Source organism: Mytilus trossulus, chromosome 9 (genome assembly GCF_036588685.1).
Source record: "Mytilus trossulus isolate FHL-02 chromosome 9, PNRI_Mtr1.1.1.hap1, whole genome shotgun sequence".
Taxonomy (NCBI): domain Eukaryota; kingdom Metazoa; phylum Mollusca; class Bivalvia; order Mytilida; family Mytilidae; genus Mytilus; species Mytilus trossulus.
Window position 1 is genome coordinate 74070045 of NC_086381.1, and position 6799 is coordinate 74076843.

The 6799-nt window shown below is 29.8% G+C and overlaps 1 long non-coding RNA gene across 1 annotated transcript; it reads right to left on the reverse strand.

Annotated features, from left to right (window-relative positions):
* Nucleotides 1-4114: 4114 nt before the first annotated feature.
* LOC134684202 (uncharacterized) lies at nt 4115-6799 on the reverse strand. The gene is made up of 3 exons (XR_010101200.1): nt 6706-6799; nt 5663-5740; nt 4115-4485 (listed from the first exon to the last, which is right to left on the reverse strand). It is a non-coding gene; the product is annotated as an uncharacterized LOC134684202 (long non-coding RNA).

A 6799-nucleotide genomic window follows, 5' to 3' on the forward strand; every position in this document is an offset into this window, starting at 1 on the left:
CGTGTCCTGTTAAATAATATTTTAAGCTTGTTTTATGCATAAAGGATTTTACAGTTTAATGATACGGATCTTTTTACTATTAACCTTTTTAATGTTAAAAAACATTTAATGTTTTAAAATAGAATATAATAGATAAACTTGTTTCAACCCATATATGTAAATACTATTCTTACCAACCTTGCATCCAGTAATCTGAAATATTGTTATTTCTAAGTGTATTAGCTTTAAGATTTACTTTAAAGTATTGTTCTTTTCTTTCCTTTTGCATCGTTTTGATTTTGTTTATTCTTACCAACCGTGCATCCAGTAATCTGAAATATTGTTATTTCTAAGTGTATTAGCTTTAAGATTTAGTTTAAAGTATTGTTCTTTTCTTTCCTTTTGCATCGTTTTGAGATTGTTTATTTTTAGTGCAAATTAATTATTATTCATATTAAAACTTAAACGGTATCAGTTTTTACTGCATCAGTAAACTTCAAAGTATTTTGATTTTTGTTGGTTTAACTATTTACTCCATTTCAATTATGAAATGTAATCCATTCCAGCGGAAAAATGTGCTCCGAGCAGTTGTTTCTCATTAATTGATATTTTATACTTTGAGTTTGTTATAGGTCAAAACAATAGGACACTCACTTCTTGAGAACATACTTTAGTATAAATGTACTGTAATAATCATTCTTATCATTCTAATCATTTACTCTGCTTTATTTTGTAATTCATTTGATTTATTGCTCAATTAAAGTGTCAAGAAAAGCCCAGTAGTCAGCGCTTCGGTGTTGACATAAATATCAATCATATGGTCATTTTTATAAATTTCCTATGTTCTGATGTTATGTTATTGTTTCAGAAAAAGGGAGAAGGTTTGATACCATTATAACATTTAATCTCTCTACAAATGTTTGCACCTGTCGTAAGTGAGGAATCTGATGTACAGTAGTTGTTTGTTTATGTAATTAAAACGTGTTTCTCGTTTCTCGTTTTTTCTATAGCTATATAGCCCTATATAGCTTGTTGTTCGGGGTGAGCCAAGGCTCCGTGTTGAAGGCCGTACATTGACCTAAGTATAATGGTTTACTTTTATAAATTGTAATTTGGATGGAGAGTTGTCTCATTGGTACTCACACCACATCATGTGATGGGAAACATTAGCTGAAAGAGCGAAGAAAAATCCAAATGTTTTATAATATCCAAAATAATAATGTTCCAGAATATTTGTCAAATTTAATTCCCCAAATAATACAAAGTATGACGGTCTATCCTCTACGCAATGGAAATGACATCATTATTCCATTCTGCAGACTAGCATTAACTAATGATTCTTTTATTTCATCAACCATTCGTCTTTGGAATAATCTTGATGATTCAACTCGTGATGTGGAATCAATTAATAAATTTAAAACTGAACTAAAAAACCGTTATCCTCAGAGTAATATATTTGTACCGAAGCAATATGAATTTGGAAATCGAAAATTGAATATAATTCTCACCCAACTTCGATGTTTTGCATCATCCTTAAACTATGAACTATTTAGGGTCAACATTATTTCTGACCCTTCCTGCCGCTGTGGTGTTAATCGTGAAGATTCCTATCATTTCTTTTTTAAATGTATATTATATTCAGACATACGAAATAAAATGTTTGAAAGTCTGCGCTGGCTTCCAAATGATTGTAAAATTAACATAGAACTACTTACCTCGGGTAGTTGTCTTCTTTCTATAGAGCAAAACCAAACCATTTTCAAAAATGTTTTTGAGTTTATAAAAAGTTCGGAAAGATTTTAAATTGTCTAAGACGAAAACCCTGATCGCACACACATAATCATCTAAGTAAGATTTCTTCTCCCTTTTTTGTCCTTTTTATTTTTTTCGTTTTTGTTTTGTTTTTTATTAATTTTGTTTTTATTTTTTTTTTTGTCTTTTTTTTTCTGTTTTCAAAATAATTTATTTATTTATGTATTTTTATTTTTATTTTTATTTATCTTTTTCTGTATTATTATTGTTTTCTTTTTCTTCAATTTTCCGTCTTTTGATCCATATTTATATATACATTTACGAAATAGATATACCATTCTTTACATAGATATAGGAAGATGTTGTGTGAGTGCCAATGAGACAACTCTCCATCCAAGTAACAATTTAAAAAGTAAACCATGCATGCTTATACATATATTTTTGTATTATATTGCTATAAATGTTAAATGGAGAAGACTTCATAAGTCCGTTTGACTCGTGTCTTCTAATTTGTACTTTAACAAATAAAATATGTTTAAACTAAAACCACGTCTGTCTATATCTATTGTTTTGTCAAAAACAGACCAAAATAGTACTTTGATCTTATATTTATAATTTTTGTATATGTAATGTTATTCTTGATTTATTTATATCTGATACGCGTCGGTTATTTCATCGTACACAGTAAGTGTTATTCAGCGAAATAGAAGGTTATTTAAAAATTGCTAATGACAAAACAGAAGATTATAAGATTAAAATTATATTATTCAAAGTATCCAATATCTGATCTTGATATCTGGACTGAAAGATCAGACATTTCATAAATATTTTATCAAGGAAGGACGGACCGTTACCTTTATTTGTCTAGAAGAACTTATGTTTTACTCATGTTGTGAAACGGAATAACTTTGCCACTTTTTTTCTGTAAAAAGCAGTTGTTTTAGATGTTAGTTATTTGGAATGCCCTGGATTATTCCGCATATACCTTCACATGGTACATGTGCGTTTGAAATACCCGGAACAAAAGAGCGCGTCATAACAGATAGTCGTCTTACCTATTGTTCTATTTACGAGTAATTTGATATTACGGTTTGACCTAACTCTCGTTGATACCCAAACACGTCTTTAAAGTTTCTAAAGACTTTATATCAGCAGTCTTTCAAGGTACTACGGAGGCATAGTGTCAACGAAATACATTTTAAGATATTCGATTTTTAAGTAAGAAAAAAAAACTGTAGGGTAAACACAAAATATCTGAACATCATCTAAGGTATTTTATCAACAAGAATAACAAAAACAAAAAGAAAATCAATCACAGGTTTTAATGACACCATAAAAATAAAAACGTTTCCTATGCAACAATTTTAGAACAAGGTACTGAATCCAGTAATAAACAAAGAGAATATGCGGGGTATATAATTTCACATGATTAACCTCGTTGTCAGTTACAGTTCTGACCATAGGTCATTCCTGCACGAGTAACCTCAGTTATTGTATATCTAAAAATTTAGATTTGCCTCTTCTGTGAGCATTTAGAATACTAAGATCATCAAATATGTAGTGCTTTTGTTGTTACTATATAACAGAAACAATATAACCTTTGTTTTTAAAACTCCCCTTTGAAGTTTCTGGTGCAAGTAAATGCGATCTGGACGTATGCAATTTATAAAGGTTTTTTTCTTTGTTTACAGGATGCAAATTATCTGTTTTTCCCCAACTTGTCACCAAAAATATAAGTTGGAGTTCTTACATTAGTCACCGAAATTTCTTCCAGCATGCTAGAGAGGAGCGGTTGTTAGATTTTTTTTTACTTTAGAAATTTGATGCACCAACATTTATTTCATCTCTCTCAATAGTTGAATTGCAATAACTCTATAGTTGTAATTTTTTTATTTGAGTTCAAAGCGTTTTTCTAAGGAGTAGGGGGTGGAGCATGAGGAAATATCCATCTTTTATTTGTTGCGAATTTATTTACCAATTTTGTTTACACATGATTTCGTCATTCTGTGTCCATCATTTATTTTACTATCGGTTTCCATGATGTCTTTTGCAATATGTTCTTATTTCTTATTACCAGAGATAATGAGCAACCTGTCACATGTGGAGCAGGATCTTTTTACCCTTCCGGAGCACCTGAGATCACCCCTAGTTTTTGGTGGGGTTTATTCTTTAGTTTTCTATGTTGTGTCATATGTGCTATTGTTTGTCTGTTTGTCTTTTTCATTTTTAGCCATCGCGTTGTCAGTTGTTTTAGATTTTTGAGTTGGACTTTGGTATATTTCGTCCCTCTTTTAATTATAACATAACATATTTATAAACTGAAGAAATTTTTTATTTCATTACAAAAAACATCATTATACAGATTGTCTTAATTTATATTCAGATATTTAATATTATAACATTGATAACACACTGACTAATTAATATACCACAAGTGGGTATTTCTAAAAACAGATAATATAGATTTTCAAATCAGCATTGTTCATTTTTTACCCTAATCTATTGAATGAATATCTCCATAGACAGATCTGAAAATCTTTAAACTTCCCCTATACTCATCGACGATAAAGCTTGTGTCGGAACCCGCATGACGACAAACAGAACCTACGCATAAAGTAATTTGCCGTACTTTTGCATATTCGATTTTGGTATATGATCCAGGCCCGATTGTTCGTCTAGTTGTATGACGACCATGACCTAACGCTACATCTATAGAATGATCTGTTCTATTAACAACGTAACTGTTATCTCTGCCTAAAACACAAAATAAAATTAATATATACATGATATAATTGAAACAAACCAGATTGTTTTTTGTGTCTACTGTTTCTGTTATATTTTTATTTGTTTGTTGTTCTCCTATTTCTGCGTTATAGTTTGATTATGTTTAACCATTATCGAGCTGCAACGATCTTCCTTATTATATTGGTAATATTGTCACATTTATCGTGCGGTCTATGGTATTTATTTTTGGTAAGTGTGGATTTTAAATCCAGCATCGTACAATATTTGGACATTTAGACGGGTAATAAACAGGTGTATTTTAATACTTAAATATTTATAACGTATGACCCTTTTGGTTGTCATGTCATTAAAAAGGGCGATATCAAAGGTCTTTTTTTATATATCACAATCATAAATTTATTATAAAAAAAAATAAGCAGTTTCACGCTTTGATTAAACTCCACAATCACAACTACAGTGAACACATTTTATACTTACGGTCATTACCGGTTCGTTATTACAAGGCAATGACAATATGTCGAGCTGAGCAATTAAACACAAGAAGTCAAATGTTTCACTAACTGACGACCGACTAAAGAGCTTACTTATTGACACCACAGAAGGACGGAAAACAAATACATCCAGATTTAGACAATATGTGAAAGACTATGGGTTTCAACATGTATGTCATGCTACGATATTTCAGATCTTAAGATAGATAAATGTTGATTATATCATTGCAACGTTTCTAATGCATATTTAAAAAAAATACCTATTTAGTCAGAATAACCAAACGAGTATATACTCCGACCATACGAGTATACATATATAGTCCAAATACTTATATGTTCCCGAACACGCAAATAGTCCCAATTACACATATAGACGATACATAGGTAGCATTTTGGGAATCAAGAATGAGAAATAAAATTATAAATTAGTTGAGAAGTGATATACTGCTATAACATTGTAGGAGGAAACGAGGATAAAGATTAGAGTTCAAGATTGGTATATTTTAAAAACAAAACCAAGGATATCATTAATGTGGAAGATGGTCGAAGATGTTAATTGAGATTGAAGTTTTCCTTATAAACCGAGAGATAACTATAAAGTACAAAAATGTGGACAAAAATGTTGGATAAAACAGGTCGGTTTTGCAAAATGATAAGGAGAAAACGCGAAGTCAAATGTCATTATGAAAACTTACCCCACCAAGCATTAGCATTCTCCAACCAGAACACACAGACTAGAACAAGTACAGTAAACAGCTTTGCCGTCATTATTTCTGTGAAGATAAAGTTCCTAATTGATGAGTAAGATGGCAAGGAAATTTATATAGTTTACTATATATAAATTACATTTTTTTCTTTATTTATCGTACTTTATCTAATATTAATTTTATCTCAATTGATGATGATTTAATTTGATATCATATCTCATATAATTGAATTTATATTAATTATGTTTTATCTAATTTTTCATTTTTTATCAGTTATATTCAAATCTTTATTAAATTATATTCAATTTTATATTAATCATATTTTATTTTATGTAATTATATTTTGTTTTCAATAAATATATTTTATTTTATGTAATTATATTTTGTTTTTAATAAATATATTTTATTTCATATTAATATTATTGACTTCAGATTAACTTTGTATTTTTTTAGAATTTCATACTTGTATTGTTATGACCTTACTTTTCTACATTGTCTAGAGATATTAAGGGGGTGCTGAGATCTCATAAACATGTTTTACCCCCGCCGCATTACTGTGCCTGTCCCAAGTCAGGAGCCTCTCGCATTTATTACTCTTGAATCCTTTTAATTTTAGTTTCTTGTGTATAATTTGGTGTAAAGTATGACGTCCATGACCAGTAAACTAGTATATATATATATTTGTTAAGGGCCACTTGAAGGACGCCTCCGGGTGTGTGAATTTCACGCTGCATTTAAGATCTATTGATGACCTTCGGGTGTTTTCTGTTCTATGGTCGGGTTGTTGTTTCTTTGACACATTCCCCATTTTATTGTATTCATCATATTTCCCTTATAATTAATTATGTTCGAATGTTATTTAATGCTGCAATAATTGGTGCATATATATGCAATTTTCGAAAACGTTTTAATTTATTTCCTATTACACTCAAATTAACAAGACAAATCTTATTTTTGAACCTATTTTTCACGAAAAAACTATTTGCATTATGAGTGCAAACTAAAAAAGGTACAAATGATGAAAAACTTACCAGAGTTCAATGATCATCAGTATCTGTAAATAAACTTATTTCACAAATACAGCAGTTTAAATAGTATAGTGAACAAGCACCTCTTCAGTTAAAA